The sequence below is a fragment of the Macaca nemestrina genome, chromosome 4 (assembly GCF_043159975.1).
Source record: "Macaca nemestrina isolate mMacNem1 chromosome 4, mMacNem.hap1, whole genome shotgun sequence".
Lineage (NCBI taxonomy): Eukaryota > Metazoa > Chordata > Mammalia > Primates > Cercopithecidae > Macaca > Macaca nemestrina.
Window position 1 is genome coordinate 66,225,545 of NC_092128.1, and position 16,095 is coordinate 66,241,639.

The 16,095-nt window shown below is 35.7% G+C and overlaps 1 protein-coding gene and 1 long non-coding RNA gene across 5 annotated transcripts in view; one reads left to right on the forward strand and one right to left on the reverse strand.

Moving 5' to 3' along the window:
- LOC105475431 (uncharacterized) overlaps positions 1 to 16,095 on the reverse strand; it is a 270,783-nt gene that overhangs the window by 191,510 nt on the left and 63,178 nt on the right. The window lies entirely within an intron of this gene.
- Positions 1 to 16,095, forward strand: part of LOC105475430 (glutamate metabotropic receptor 3) — a 223,519-nt gene that overhangs the window by 59,390 nt on the left and 148,034 nt on the right. The window lies entirely within an intron of this gene.

The following is a 16,095-nucleotide window of genomic DNA, read 5'->3' on the forward strand; positions in this document are numbered from 1 at the left end:
TTACATTTAAATTTAAATTTTATAATCATCATATCTAACTTTATTCAAAGCACAAATCCTAGAGACAGGCAAAGTTTTTGTTTATTAAGGACCATTTCACAATATCCCACTCACTAAGATCTCTTGCTTACTACCTCAAAGAGGTGGGGGAACCCTCCCTATATGAAATCTAGTGTGAAAGGTTCATGGAATTTCTATATATTCTGAGGACTTTTTTTTGGAAGGAACACCTTTGAAGTTCAATCTCAGGTAAGAGAGCAGAGAAATTGAGTAGACAGGAGAGAAGTGTACTAGAAGTAGCTTACATTCAAAGGTCATTGAAACACATCAGAAGAGTGTGTTAGTGTCTAAGTAAGACCTTGGGCCTAAATCCATATGGATGTGTAAATGAGGATTATGTAATACTCATACCCTGTATTACAACTGCCAAAAGTATACGAGAAGGGAAATTTTCACTTTGTTCTCTAGGAACGTGTATTCATTCATTCATCCCCATCTGCCTTTGACTAAACCCGAGCTCAGCCGAGTGGAATGATTCATCAAAAAAGAAATGGAAAGTTGATGGCACAGTCAGAACATCAGAGTTCCATTGAGTGTGTTCCACTGAAACACACAACCTGAGTCCCTTTTAATTAAAACAATTGAAACAGTAAAATGGGTTTATAACTTTTTAAGGTCCTTTCTAATAAACCTGTCCTAGACACCAGACATATGTTCAATGATCTTTAAAATTAAAATAAGCTTTGAGACGTCTATGGAATGCTGCCTCCCGTTCCCCAAAAAGTTTCAGATATGCCTCTATTAATAAAGTTGCTTAATCCCATTATTTTATCTCTTTCTGTTGGTCTTAAATTATCTCTCTACTCACCTCAGGCAATGATTGAAGTTTTTTCTGTATTCCCTTAGTCTATTAATCCTGACCCTGCTAATATTTCACATGGCAGCCTCATTTAAACAGTAAAAGCAAATATTTTCATATTATGTATTAATAAAAAGTACTAGCATTTTTCTCATTTCTTCATTGGCAGTCAAACATTTTTAAACTAAGCCTCTTCTTTATCAGTACAGATAAGAAAAGTAGAATGAATTATTCTTAAGTTTTGATTACATGCTTTTTGGGTTAACTAGTTATAATTTATTCATAGGAATACATTAATAATCAACACCAATATTGTTCCATTATCACCTGAATAATTCTTTAAAGATTCAGAACCTAACATTGGACCACAAAAGAAAATTGTCCTTTCTAATGCATTTTTTCTATGAACCAAAACATACTTAATATCTTCCTTTGTAAGTCCACTTCATATGGCAGTCTTTAAATACTGTTCACAAAGACAACATCAAACATTTGGAAGTTTGCAATACACCAAAGGAAAGAATGATGATTTATTCAACTTTAATCGGCTCAATATTAATTTCATGAAATTTATACCTAGAGGATTCTGATTGCTATAGTTCTTACCATGAATAAATTTTGCTCTTCAAAACTGGTAATTAATTCTTACACCTTGAAAGACTGAAAAACCTAGGCCTCTGAATACATTTACATGGAAATTAACATTCTTTTCTACTGTTTCTTTGAAATTTCTTTAGAGATTACCTTTTCTCATTCAGTTCAGACTGTATCAAACATCCATTAATATAGTTCCTTTTCCTTTAGATTCTCAAAGGCTTGGGGTTTAGAGAAACTTCAAGTGTACAAAAATCTAGAAACTAAGGACAAGTCAACCAATGTTAACTATGAACTAATTTCTTTAATCTTTAGAATGGTATGGAATGCTGTATCGTTAGGCAATACTGACATAGGCATCTAATTCACAGATAGGTCTTCCCTCTATGATGTAGCATTTTTCTGAACATCCAAAGGCAGTTTTAATAAGGGAACTTATATATAAGATAGGTTATATTTTAATTTGAAAATAGAATCTGGTAGGTAATGGTAAAATATAAATGAATATTCTAAAACTATTCCAATGAGACATTTCCAACAGCTCTCCATCTTCTCCTTCCTTCTTTTAAATTACCTGCCTTTTTCTTTCAATGTCATTTATTTTTCAATCTTTAGACCACTTATTTTCCCATTAAAGTGAAACACAAAGAATGGCTTTCATTACAACTCAGAGAGGTGAAGTGCCAGTCGATTGGCACCAATATATAGGTTCCCTCACTGGAGAACTGAGAGAGTTATCTCTGTTTCTCAATTTTGAGACAGACTCTTCACAATGAATAAGTAATTTGAAAATCAAAAGGACATTTTGTTGAAAAAGGAAGCTGAGGCTAAACTACCTGCATGGTTTAAGTCATCCATATGCTGAGTTGTGAACAAGTAGACAAAGCTCTAGAAGCTTTTTAAAAAATTTTGTGAACATACTAACCCATGTATGCATACACTATAAAATCTGGCATTAAAAAGAACACAAGGGTCTTTTCCTTTGTTTTGCATACATAATTTTGAAAAGCACTTTTTTGGACATGCTGCAAACAAAAATAAAAATAAATAGAAACAGTTTAGTCAAGTTCTAATTTTTATTCTTGGGCTCTCCAATAATTTTATATCACCATGCTTATAGGATGTAAATGTTGCCGGAGCAGTCTCATCTCTCCCTTTTGGAAAAACTTGTCTTTGAACCACTAATTTTTATGTTATGTTTAAAGATCACAAAGTAAGATTATGCTGATGAAGTTTATTAAAAAATTTGGAAGGCAATTTCATAATAGCAAGTAAACACAAAAGTGTCAAAGCACCAGAAATGCTGCACCAGATTTTAGCCCATCTGCAGATAATCTGTCTAGGATGATAAAACTTGTGCTTTGTTTATACAAATCCGTAGACTATTTGAATAGAAATTTTATAATATACACTACATTTCTAATTCTAAGGACAAATGAAAATTACTAACAGACACAATTTATAATGAATTCCTTGAAATATTAGACCATTTTCAATTCTGACTTTCCTATAGTTTGGAATATTACCTTAGCCCTGAAGGTCAAGGCACAGTGTAGTGCTAAAAATATCCATTAGGGTTTTAAAGTAGGGTGACCAGAGCCCCTCCTCTTTTACAACTTATTGTTATCTCCATAAACAAAGCTATATTGAGCATTTCCTCTGTTCCATAACAAAGCTATATTGAGAATTTGTACGGTATGATACAAGATGCTGAATTCAACAGAGACCAGAATCGCAGCTTTACAATCTAAAAGGACAGAGAGGATAGACACACAATAGGCCATATATGTCGAAAGGCAACTACAGATAATAAGCATTCAGAATAGGGGAGGTCACTTCCAGTTGGTGTTAGTCAAAACAGGCTTTATGAAAGGCTTTGTGGTGGGCAGTATGCTGATGTACAAGTGGTAAAACAGAGGACACTACAAATCAAGGAGATGACACTAATGGAAATGTAGAGTCAAAGGAGTGCAAGGCTCACATGGAAGCATATGGATCTGGGAGCTAAGAGCCAAGTGCACAGTTGAATGAGGGAGAGAGGAGAGGTTACTCTAGTATGCCAGGCACATGATCTTGAACTAGGAACACTGACCATAGGTTGATATTGACAAAATGGGCTGATTTTTTAAAGTTTACTTTAATTAGCAAAAAATAGAAATATTAAAATAAACATTTTATAATTCACAATTTCATCATATTAACAAAGCAAGTATTTTTATTACTTTGTATTTCCTTCCAGGGATTTGTCCATATGGCTGAATATTTTTACCTAGAAGTTGTCATACAATTTTGCACTTAGATATTTTTCAGTGAACATTATAACATTGAACATATCTCTGCTGCTTTTTAAAGTGTTCTTTGAGGAAATATACTTCCCTAGAAGACTGAATTAGACCGATAGCAAGAGTAGCTAAAAACAGAAGTAATTTCTTGATGAGTTTTTATAAACACACTTATTTGGAAGGTCCTTAAGCATATCTACACTTACTACATCTTGAATTTTCCAGACAAATCCTGATAACATTTTGTCCTATAGTCTTCCCCTCTCCACGACTGGTACACTCAGACATCAGATTTTTGTGATATATATTAATTTTATTCTGTAATTTTAGCAAACTGGTTTGGATCACAAATATCCTTCACTTACTTGCAAGTGTGAACTTAGGCAACTTGCTAAGTTCTCTAAATCTTAGTGTTGTCCTCTATAAAACGAGGCAAATAATGATTCCTCCTCCTAAGACTGCTGTGATGAATTAAGGAGGGCTTCCATGACAGACAGTATGGATTGTGGTTAAGAACAGAGACTCTGGGACCATTTTGGCTAAATTCAAAATTTAGTTCTACTCCTGGCTCTGGGACCTTGGGCAAGTTATCTAACATCAACTTGCTTCATGAGAACAATAGGGATGATGATAATAATGGACACATATGTACTCCTGTCAGGGTTGATGCAGGGAACAAAAGAGTAAAGTGGATAAAGTGGCTTGTAATTGTGCCTGGCAGATGCATGTGCTATGAACGGGTTCATTATTATTACATAAAATGGTTGGCATAGTATTTAGATCATGGTACGCAGCCAGTAAGTGGTAATTATAGATACTACTTTTTACTCAAGCAGAATGCTTTTATCATCTCGCTTAATCAATGTTTGTTTTCATTCCACTAAACCTGGGAGACATAAACCTAGTTTATTTAACAAACAATTATGTAATATTTACCAAATGCCAGGCACTGGTGCAAGCACTTTACAAATAGTTCATTTAATTTTCATTAAGAACCCTATGAAAAAGGTACTGTGGTGATTCCCACTTTAAAAAATGAGCAGCGTGAATTACAAAAATGTTATATAATTAGCCCAACGTCACTGAGAGACTATATGTCAATTAAATCGACTCCGGTACTAACAGCAGATAGAACTGGGATTCTAAGCCAGGCTCTCTGGCTCTAGAGCCTACACTCTTAACTATGGTACTGTGTGGTTTCCAAGAAAGAAAAACTTTCAACCCATAAGCCCTTTACTCATTTATCTTCTGGGCCATATGCCAAGCACCATAAGCCCCCTTCTTGACACTTGAAGATCTATGGGAACAAGGCCTATAAACATTCAGGCTCCATGCCCAGTGGTCCCTACAGTTTGTATCACCAGTTTTCCAATCCCCCGCCTCCCCAACACACACCCTACAGTGGCCATACATAGAAGCCTAACAGTTCAGGAGATGTCTGGGAAATTCCAAAAACAGAAGGCAGATGAGAAGCAGCAGGGAGTTTTATCCATGAATGTCTTCACAAAAGAATCTAAATGCTGATTGAGGGCATGTTGCCCTCCATTGAGGAGAGACCAGCCCCTGCTGGCAGGAAGCTCAGCGTTGACAACAACCACTGAAAAGAAGGCGGAGAGCTTTGCCAGCTGGGGATAGACATCTGGCAAAGGATCAGAGGGATGCCACGTCAGCTAATCCACCCCAGAGCTGGATTTAAACACATTTCCCCTTGGTGCTATGCAAGAGCTTACTGAGTCCACTACTGGAAGAATAGAGCTAAAGAAATTCACCCAGAAGCAAATCAGTTTCAAAGTAATGAGGGCATAACTCCTAATTATGCATCATTAGAGAGACCTCCTGACCAGAACATAACTGAGGCTGGCCAGAGTCTAGTCTGAGCATACCTTTAAAGTTTACAATATTGAGCAACTAGGTTTTATTTAAGATTCATGTCTCCATATAAGCAAGGTATAGGAGAGTTCCTTCACAATTAGCTAAGTAGCTCAAATCTCTGTCATACACATACATACACACACACACACACACACACACACACACACACACAGTTAAAAAAATCTTAATTTTTAATCTCAGAAAAAGGTTATAGAGGCTATTTCACTTTGACACCTAAATTACAACCTACATACTCAAGGTCTCTTTCTTTCACTTACAGTCAAGTAATTACAAACTTTGATTTCCAATGTGCCCCTGTTTGAGTGCATTTCAGTAGCAATGAGGGCTGAGTTTGGCCCTGAACTCGAAATTTCAGACCTTGAGTTTTTAATCTCAATTGTATTTTGCATTCCTAAATTTTTCAGTTATTCCAATTCTCTGCCTTCCTTAAGGTCCCTGTAACCACAATGAGTTCCTCTAATTCACCCAACTCTACCACACTGCTCCATGGCTCTCCCCAGACAACCTTACTCCCTACGCATCCTACCCCACTGCTTCATAATTCTCCCTCAGCCAGCTAATCACTGATCTTATAGGAGGCTGCTTCTGCACCCTCATTCTAATGACCCAAGTAAATTTTATTCCCTTGCATATGTACCTAACCAGGCTTCCCTTTGTCGGTTTTGTATGACCCCTTTACTTCAACATTCTCTCAACCTCAGGTAAGAAACGCCCCTTCCATCAGATCCAGCCTTGTGGTACCTTCAGGGGAGTGGGGGTGGCAAATGGAACCACTCTCCTCTCATCCCCAAAGATGGACACCTGAGATTCTCTCCTATTAGCTCACACCTGTCGGTGACCCAAGATTTCTTCTTTCCTGAGGGGTTACTTTAGACCTTGAAATGATATCTATTAGTATATACCAAAGTTCTATCAATTGTAGAGATCTAGGAATGCTAAAATTTATAAAATTAGGATACATATCTGAGTCTTACCATAAATGTCTGTAACTAAAAAAACCTATCAATGTATATAATAAGACTTAGTAGATGTAGGGAGACAAGAGTGGAACAGAGGCATGCAAGAAGTATGAATTATCTTTGGATGACTTTAAGGAAACATTTGTTCTTGTAGGGACAGTTGCAAAGTTAAGCAATGGGAATAACCTATTTGAGGAACCAATATGATGGCATATCTTGCTATTAAAAAATGGAGCTAGCATTTCACATGATGCTCAAATTAAACCGAGCATTTTCTTCTATCTCAAAGCCAATTTTGAGTATGACTTTGTACCCATAGCCACACAATAATCAAGAGAATACTTGTTCATAATAAGGTGAATAGGCTGTAAATGTAACTTCTATTGTCTTATCTTTTCATTTTTTCATAATGCAAATATAACCAATTAAAAATATAAGTAATATAGTCCACTTATTTCTTTCCTATGAACTCCCTAATTTTGAATTTAGTTAAATTTAAAATGTCTAAATTTTTTTCATTTCAACTCTAGAATTCTTATGCTGTCTTCTGCCATTCTAAGTGGTTATTCCTCTTCATGTTTTTCCTAAGTCTTCAAATGCAAATGGACTGTTGTGCTGAAATTTCACATTTGAATAAATTACATTTATGTTTTATATTTACTGGCAAAGCAGATAGCCCAGGAAAAGTTAAAAAAAAACTTATATAAAATAACTATAGAAGATTGAAGTACTTGATGTGCTTTTCTGAATCTCTATGTCCAAAAGTAAACTGCTAGTACATGGGGGTGTGTGTGTGTGTGTGTGTGTGTGTGTGTGTGTGTGTGCATGTGAGAGTGAGAGAGAGAGAGAGAGAGAGAGAGAGAGAGAGAGAGATTTCAATAACTTGGGGAAGATCATTTTAAAAACATACTAAATTTATAGTGGAATGAAGAAAGTCAAGTTTCTTTCTCTGTAATTCTCAACTCTAGTAAACAGTGTATTTTCTCAGAGTCCGTAGAAGACAATATAGCCCAGTGGCTAAAGTTTGTACCTTACAACTAGATAATATGTCTTTAAAGTGTTACCATGTGCCAGTCAAATATAACAATAAACCACAAGGTAGATTATTATTATTATTATTATTATCTGCATTTTACAGATGAGAAAACTCAGGCACAGAAAGGGTCAGTAATACGCCAAAGTCACAGAGTTAGAAAAGTGTTAAAGCCCTTGTTCCTCCTATCCAGGTTGTCTGGCTCCATTATTCATGCTGTAAACCAGTCTTCATGTCGCCTTACTTAACCTGTAATCCTGGCCCTACCATAGTAGTTGTGTGGCCTTAGACAAGTACTCTCTCTGAGCCCCACTTTCCTCATCTATAAAGTAGGGACCATAATAAAATATATTTCTTATAGTAGGGGCTCAGTAAATATGATTTGTCTTCTCAAAATTTAAAATGATAGAACAGTTGCCTGTAAAACATATATCACAGCTTTTGTGAACATTTAATAATGGACAACTTTGCAGAGCAAATCATAATGTGGTACAACAGATAACTGCATGCATATATGTACATAAATGTATATGCATATAATAGGCCATATTTTCCTGAGTTATTTTTGCAAAGTATTTCCACAATATTATTTGGTGGCACGTTAAATATACTAAGCACTTTTCTACCATTTTATATACTTTTCCAAAATACATTCCTTCATCATTTCCTTTTTACTTTCTCTTGTAGTCTCTGTTCCACTCCCATCATTGCACAACAACTACCCTATTCGTGATCACTGATATCCTTTAGTTGCCAAATATACTGGTCTCTATTGGTCTTCATCTGGTTTAGCTTTTCAGAGAAAGGAAGACAATGCATAATGGGTGCTCAATAACTATTCACCATCATCACAACTTATAGTTAATTAATTACACATACACTGTCCTAAGCCAGGCACTCTCTAAAGCTCTTTTTGGTTTTCTGGATTCCTCTTTTTCCACCTACCTCCATTACACATATAATTCCCCAAGGTTCTGTCCTCAGTCCTCTTTTCATTTCACTGTTTTATTTACACTTGGGGAGCCTAGATCCATCTCTTCTATTAGGGTACATATACCTTAAACCTGATGTAATCCTGAATTCTACACACTCAGTTCCAAACCTCTGGACATTTTACATGAATGTTGAGAAAATACCTGTAATTCAACAGGTCAAAGCAGAATTCACCTCCTACAAAACCTGTTTCTACTTTTGTATGCTCTTTCTGTCAGTGGCATCCTAATATTCAGATCTTCCAGAGAAAAACCTCAGAGGTAGTCTTAACTTGTCTCTCTCCTCAAAGTCTAGTCCTCAAATTCTGCTTACTTTACTTTGACTTGCCGCTTAACCTCCTCTTCACTCCTGCTCTTCTCTAGAATTGGTTCTAATTACTTTTCATCTGAACCACTGTAGCTGTATTTGTAAGTCATTCTTCCTTCCTCCTGGCATCATTTTCAGTATATTCTGTTTGCTGCCATAGTGTTCTCTTCCTAAAACTCCTTTAGCGTTATGTCACTTCATCACTCCTCTACTTAAAAACCTTTAATAGTTGCATTTAAAATAAGGTATATTTGGGGGAAGATACAGGAGATAATTTAATTCTTTCCAATAATGTACAAAGATCAAATCAGGGTAACTGGCATATACATCACCTTGAATATTTGATTTTATGCCAGAAACATTTAAATTATTCCCTTCTAGGTATTTTGAAATGTACAATAGATGATTGTAAACTATAGTTACCCTACATATCTATAGAACCCTAGGTCCTATTTCTTTTTAAAACTGTACATTTGTATCCATCATCAACCTCTCTACATGGCCTTGCCCCTCTACTCTTCCCAGCCTCTGGGAACCGATCTACTCTCTATCTTCAGGAGATCCACTTTCTAGCTCCCACATATGAGCGAGAACATGTGATATTTGTCTTTGTGTGTTTGTCTTATTTTACTTAACATGATGATCTCCAGTTCTATCCATGTTGCTGCAAATAACAGAATTTCATTATTTTACATGCCTGAATAACATCTCATTGTTTACATAACATTTTCTTTATCAATTCACTCATTGATGCATACTTAGTTTATTTTATATTTTGGCTATTGTGAATAGTGCTGCAATAAACAAACAAATGCAGATATCTTTGGTACACTGATTTCCTTCCTTTTGAATATATACCCAAGAGTGGAATTGCTGGATCAAATGGTAGTTCTATATTTAGCTTTTTGAGGAAAATCTATACTATTCTCCATAGCATCTGTACTAATTTACGTTTCCACCAGTAGTGTACAAGGGTTCTGCTTTTTATATGTCCTCATCAACATCTATTAGTTATTCCATGACTTTTTGATAAGAGTTGTTTTAACCGGAGTGAGATGACATCTCATTTTGGTTTCAATTTGCATTTCTTTGGTGATTAGTGATGTATATTTTTTCATATACCTGTTAGTCTTTTGTATGTCTTCTTTTGAGAAATATATATTCAGATATTTTGCTCATTTTAAAGTCAGATTATGTTTTTTGCTACTGAGTTATTTGAGCCCCTTGTAGTCTCATATTCAAAGTGCTCCACAGCTTAGCTCCTCTTTGTTAATCGTATTCAACTTTAAACCCATGTCTCATATAGCTATCACCTTCTTCCACATATCCAGATATTCTGTGCTAACAGTTTCCCCCATGAAAGCCACATCTTTTCTCCCTTCATACCGTTGTTCATGTTATTGTCTCAGTCTGACACAACCTCCAGGCCACTCCCTAACCCCGTCAAACCTCACCTATCCTTCAAAGCAAAACGCAATTTAGAGCTTGTTTCCCTGTTCTTGTAGGATGCCTTTCTCTGTACTTCATTTGGTACAAAATATAGTCTCTTGTTTGAGTTACATGGCCAGGGCAGCAGAAATATGACTTAACTATCTTTATGTTTCTTACCACTTCTAGCAAAGTAGTTCTATGTATATAGAAAATGTCCAGATATTGAATAAATTAGTATATGTGACAACAATAAAAAATGGGGCTCACAGACTTCCAAATACAAAGAACATAATTGACCAAGAGCCCCTACTACTGGGTTCTGAGCTCTATGCTGCATTTGTGCTGGGTCATGCCTCTTAGAACTCCTTCCAGCCCATAATGGGATGTGACAGGGACACTATGGCAGGTTCATTCCTAGGAGACAAGGGGACTTATCTGACAGACAACTCTGACACACAGCTATGCTCTGACATCTCCTTACATCACACAAGAGTCAAGGGCACATCCACACATCAGTCTCTCCTCTCCCTTACTGCTGCTCTTCCTATCAATGTCTGGCATCATTCTCATGCTCTCCTAGCTTTCTCCAGGTATCTCTCCATTTTTCTCACACAGATATTTCCCCTAATACTTACAAATTTAATCCCATTTTGGCTCTGCCTCTAAGGAGAGCAGGACTGACCCAATTTGACACAACTATACACTTTTTTTTTGAATTTTTTAAAAACTTTGTGCTATGGAAACCTTGCCTTAGTCACTACTTTAACAACAAGCTCAAATAATAGTAATATTAATAGCAACAAGAATTAACCCTTTACTGTATGTGCACTTTCTCATTTGTCCGCAATGAGAAAAATGTGACTATTATTCCCACCACACAAAATGAAAAAAGATTTAGAGAAGGTAACTTGCCCAAGTCACCCAGTTAATAAAACAATGGAGCCAGGACTTAAACCCATAAAACCTAAGTCCAGAATATAATACATCTTTTTAAACACTACACTATGCTGCTAAGTAATTGGCCTGCTAAATCAAATATGTTGATACAAGTTTGAAATCTTTGTATCCATTTAAAAAGTAATAAAGATTCAATTTATTATCTGCATAGCTAATCCCAAAGTGTCCCCAAACTCCCAAACAGTATAGGATAAGCATGGACATTATCCATAACTATGATTCAGGAAAATATTTTTGCTGCTACAGACATTCATTCATTTGTGAGTAACAACTTTGTGCCAGGCAATGGGTTATGATAATAAAGGGCACTATTCTCTCTTTAAAGAGGTGAAAATTATAAAAAGAAGAGTTCGATTTAAGCCAAGATCCAACTTCAAAATGATTCTGAACATCTGATGTGATTGTCACAAAACAACTCTTGAATAAAAATTTCACCTTTCTACTCATTCCTGTACATTTTTCTTGATTTAAAAGCATTGCTTTTAATGAGTGTCCCTCTGTCAGGACCCTTATGATTGTATTGGTCAGAAATGGCTAATTAGAACAGAAGGTCTCAAGCGTATCTCCAGCTTCTGGCAGGTGTCATTCTATGTTTGTCAACACCCACATTAGGAAATGGAGTGGGTCATAATAAAGATCAAATATAAATGGGAAATGGCCAATTACCATTTCTTCGTTACCTTGGTTGCACTCATGCACATATCAAAATATTCTATTAACTCATGAAGTAGCAGAGAATAGTGCAAAGATGGACTTTAACATAAGACATATTTGGGTTTACATCCTATGCTACCACTTACTGACTCAAACGATAGGCACGTTTCTTAACTTCCCTGAGCCTCTGTTTCCTTATTTGATATTTATTGTGAGAACTAAATGAGGCATTTTAAAGAAAGTTGCCTTGCATTATAAGTAGATGCTCAGTAAATGCCTTTTACTATCATTACAAGCCTATCTCCCTTGCCAGGCTGGCAGCTCCTTCCAGACTCATCTTAAGGCCATATATCCTCAGAACCTGACACAGTACCTAACACAAATAGATGTTTAATAATTATTAATATAATGAATTAATGAATTATTTGTGCTCTAGATAGTGGACTTTAAAGACACAAATTCACATGGGTAACCTTCTGGACCAAAACTACCTTAAGCCATATTCATAAAAGCAATTCTAATAACTCTTGAACCTAATTCCAAAATGCCGGCTTACTCTAAAAGGTCAATACACACAAGTTTAGAATACAAAGAGAAAATTTCTATCTGTCCTCTTGCAATGGCATTTAAACATGAAAGGCCTGGAAAGTAAGGGTGGGGTAGAGTATGACAATGGGAAAGCTAGGGAAATTATAAGAGACAAAATACGTGAAAGCAATGGTGATTTCATCTTTAGGAAATAACTCACCTGATGCACAGATTAATGATAGTGGCAACCAGCTACATGGTACTCTTCATCTTCAAAGCTCTGGATCAACAATTAACATACCTTCTTTGCATGCAAATGAAGTACACAGATGTCATTTGACAGGTGGATGGTGGATAAGTAGAGATCGAGACCCTTAAATGCATTCCCAATGTCATCCAGAAAACTCCTAAGAAAGTCAAAGTGGGGCTCAGGGTTTATGGTCATCACACTTGACCTCTTTAATCATAAGATGATATAAAGAAAAAATTAATTATGTGACAGAATATGACAAAAAGATGGGACAGAGGAGAAAGATGGAGAGATAAAAAGGAGGGAAAGAGAAGCAAACATTTACTGAGTTCTTATGTTACTTAGTATATGTATTATTCCACTTAATCCTCAAATCAATCCTTGGTTTGGATTTATCATAAGAAAACTAAGGATGAGAAATGCTAAGAAGTTTGTCCAAATCAGGCATCTGGTAAGTGAAAAACTTGGAATTTACACCCAGGTTTTACTGACTCTAGAGCTCAAGATATCCCAATATCCTTATCCACAAGATATCCACAAGGTAATGAAAGGAATCAGATGCCAGGAGGGAGTAAGCACATATGCAGGCATCTGCACACGTGAGTCAAACAAGATCATGGAAGGAAACACCAAGTGCAGTAACCCAATTGGCCACTATTCCAGATTTTATATGTAAAAAAAAAAAATCATTTCTGCTTGTTCTTTATTAATTACAGAATTATAAGCCCAATTTGAGTCTTATAATTTACATAAGATTATAAGAAAAACAATTTCCCTTGTTGGGATAGTTTGAACTATCACAGGCAGGAAAAGTAAACATTTTGTTTCACCTTCATATCCTCAGTACTGTTAAAGGGACCAATGACTATTTCAGATTTATAGATTAAAGACTGATTTTTCCAGTGCAAGTAGACACCAGAACATAGTACTCTGGAGTTGGACTCCCTGGCTTCAAACTCTGACTCCTCTACTTATTAACTCTGCGTCCTTGAGCTAATCATTTGATACTTCCTGCCTCAGTTCCCTCATCTGTAAAATGAAGTATAATAGTAATATGTGTGTCAGGAGGTAATAATGAAGATTGAGTGAGTCTAAGAATGTTCAAATATATAGCAAGTACAAAATAAATGTTAGCTATTTGTCTCATTACAAAATGCATCACTCAGTTTTTAAGTCTGGTTCTCTTATCACTGGACTGTGCTAACTGCCCATGCAGTCTTGTTCACAGAACAAATAGGATTCATTTTAGTTTTGATCAAAAAGAGATGCCATTGCCAAAGAAATGAACTTGATTGCTTTTAAATGTCATGTCCTCACAGTGAGATATACCAAATTGCTCCCTCTTACTTCCATTCAAGTGTGTGTGAGCAATGACTTTTAATAAATTCATAATGGCATTTACTACCTGCAATGTGATAGATATAGACAGAGCAGAATGATAATCAGCAAGTGGGTATCATTTGATCCTGTTTTATTCTTCTGTTCACTTTTCTTCATCCATCTCTCTTTACAAACAAGAATCTTTGCCTTTGTCACTGATAAAAATTTATGAGACTATTACAAAGGTATTTTGAAGCTTTTATTGTATCTTTAAAATAATAAACAATAAAAAAGTATCAAATTCCCTAGAAATGATGCAAATTGTAGTATGTGGTTAGTCATTTTAAATGCCTTGCTCTAAAGGCAAACCACAGAAGTGGGAAATCCTCCGTGTTACCTGAAGACATGAAGCATAAGGGTTTGTCAAGGCTTACTAAACTCTAAGTGAAAAGATGGGCATCGAGGAAAGGGATTTTGAAATATTAAAGAACAGGTAAATCTCTACAGCACTATTGATTTCAAAAGCACAAAGGGAATATTCAGAACAGGAAGAAAACATGAAAAAGTCATTGTGAAACATTGCGCATACAATCTCCACTGTCAGTGACTTTCAGTAGAAAATATGGTATCAGCTTTCAAAAAACAAATGCCTCACCAACGGTATTTTATTGATGTGTGTTCATTTGCTAGAGGCCTCTTAATTCTCATGGGTTCCTAAAACTGTCAGAAATCCTACAAGTGTGAATAGTGTTGTATAAGCAAAATTAATGTCTTCATTGCTGAATGTGATATTTTAGCCCTTAAATGTGCCTTATTAGCAGGGTTTTATAAAAATGGAAATGTAAATAAGTTACCATTTACATGCTTGAGCCTAGCTGATCTTAAGATATTATTTCAGTCTGGCATTTATCGTGGTACCATAAAGCAAGCACTCTCATCCATGCATGAATTCCACATTACAATTTATCTAAACTAGCCACCACCTAAGATTTGAATGTAAAGACCTAGTCAATTAAATAAACACTGGAAAACAGGGCACTGTTTGCTTTCGGATTTATTATAATCTGACCCATTGAATAAGAATGATACATGTTGTATGTGTATGTATGTGTATGAGAGAGAGAGGAAAGGGAGGATTTGAAAGGACACTCTGCTTTTTCTTGGTTAATCTCAGACATCATTTCTACTAGAAATAGTCATTTTGTTTCCAAACACTTGAAGCTAATTGCTGGTTTGCTAGGGGAGGATAGGGGTGTTATTTCCAATGACACTGATGCTGAGCACAGTTGTTCCAATATTCTCTCACAGTCACCACCTGCCTCTGTAAGGCAAGTCCGCATAGTGGGAGAGATGGTGTAGAGAAAAGAATGTCAAACTAGAAATCACAACATGTGGGTGACAGTAGCATTAATGTTTATTACTTAATTTGTGGCCAAAGGCAACTCAACCCCTCAAAGCCTTGGCATCGTATATTAAATACAGAAAGTTGAAATAAACATTACTGAAAAAAACTTACAATTCTAAACTTCTCTGGTAAGAATAATGTGCTTGGCAGAAACAGTGAGGCCCACTTATATTTTATAAATGAGATTAAAACTGAGTCACCACTGCTTTTGAGCTCTGAATGACACTGACTGTCTGGCAAGGTAGAATTGAAAACATTTCTGAATTCATTCAGAAAGAAAACTAATATCCTGGACCTTGGAACAATATCTTTAATAAACAAGGCTGTTCTACTTTGGACTGACCAAGGAAAACATTTCAATAAACTACTCATCTATATAAAAGTTCTGATCCAAGCAATTCTGGGGGAAAAAAAATGCAGTGAAAAAAATACTTGCTTTCCTTATTTGTGGTAATACAAATATACAGAAAAAAAAATGAATTCCAGAAACAGAGGATAAGTACTTCTTTATTTAGTATAAAATCAAAGTCCCTAAATATTTTCAGTATCTTGAAAATTAAGAAACCAGTAGGCTACAAACAAAAAGTTTTTCTACTCTCCATTCTCAGGGAATTTTCTTCATATTATTTAG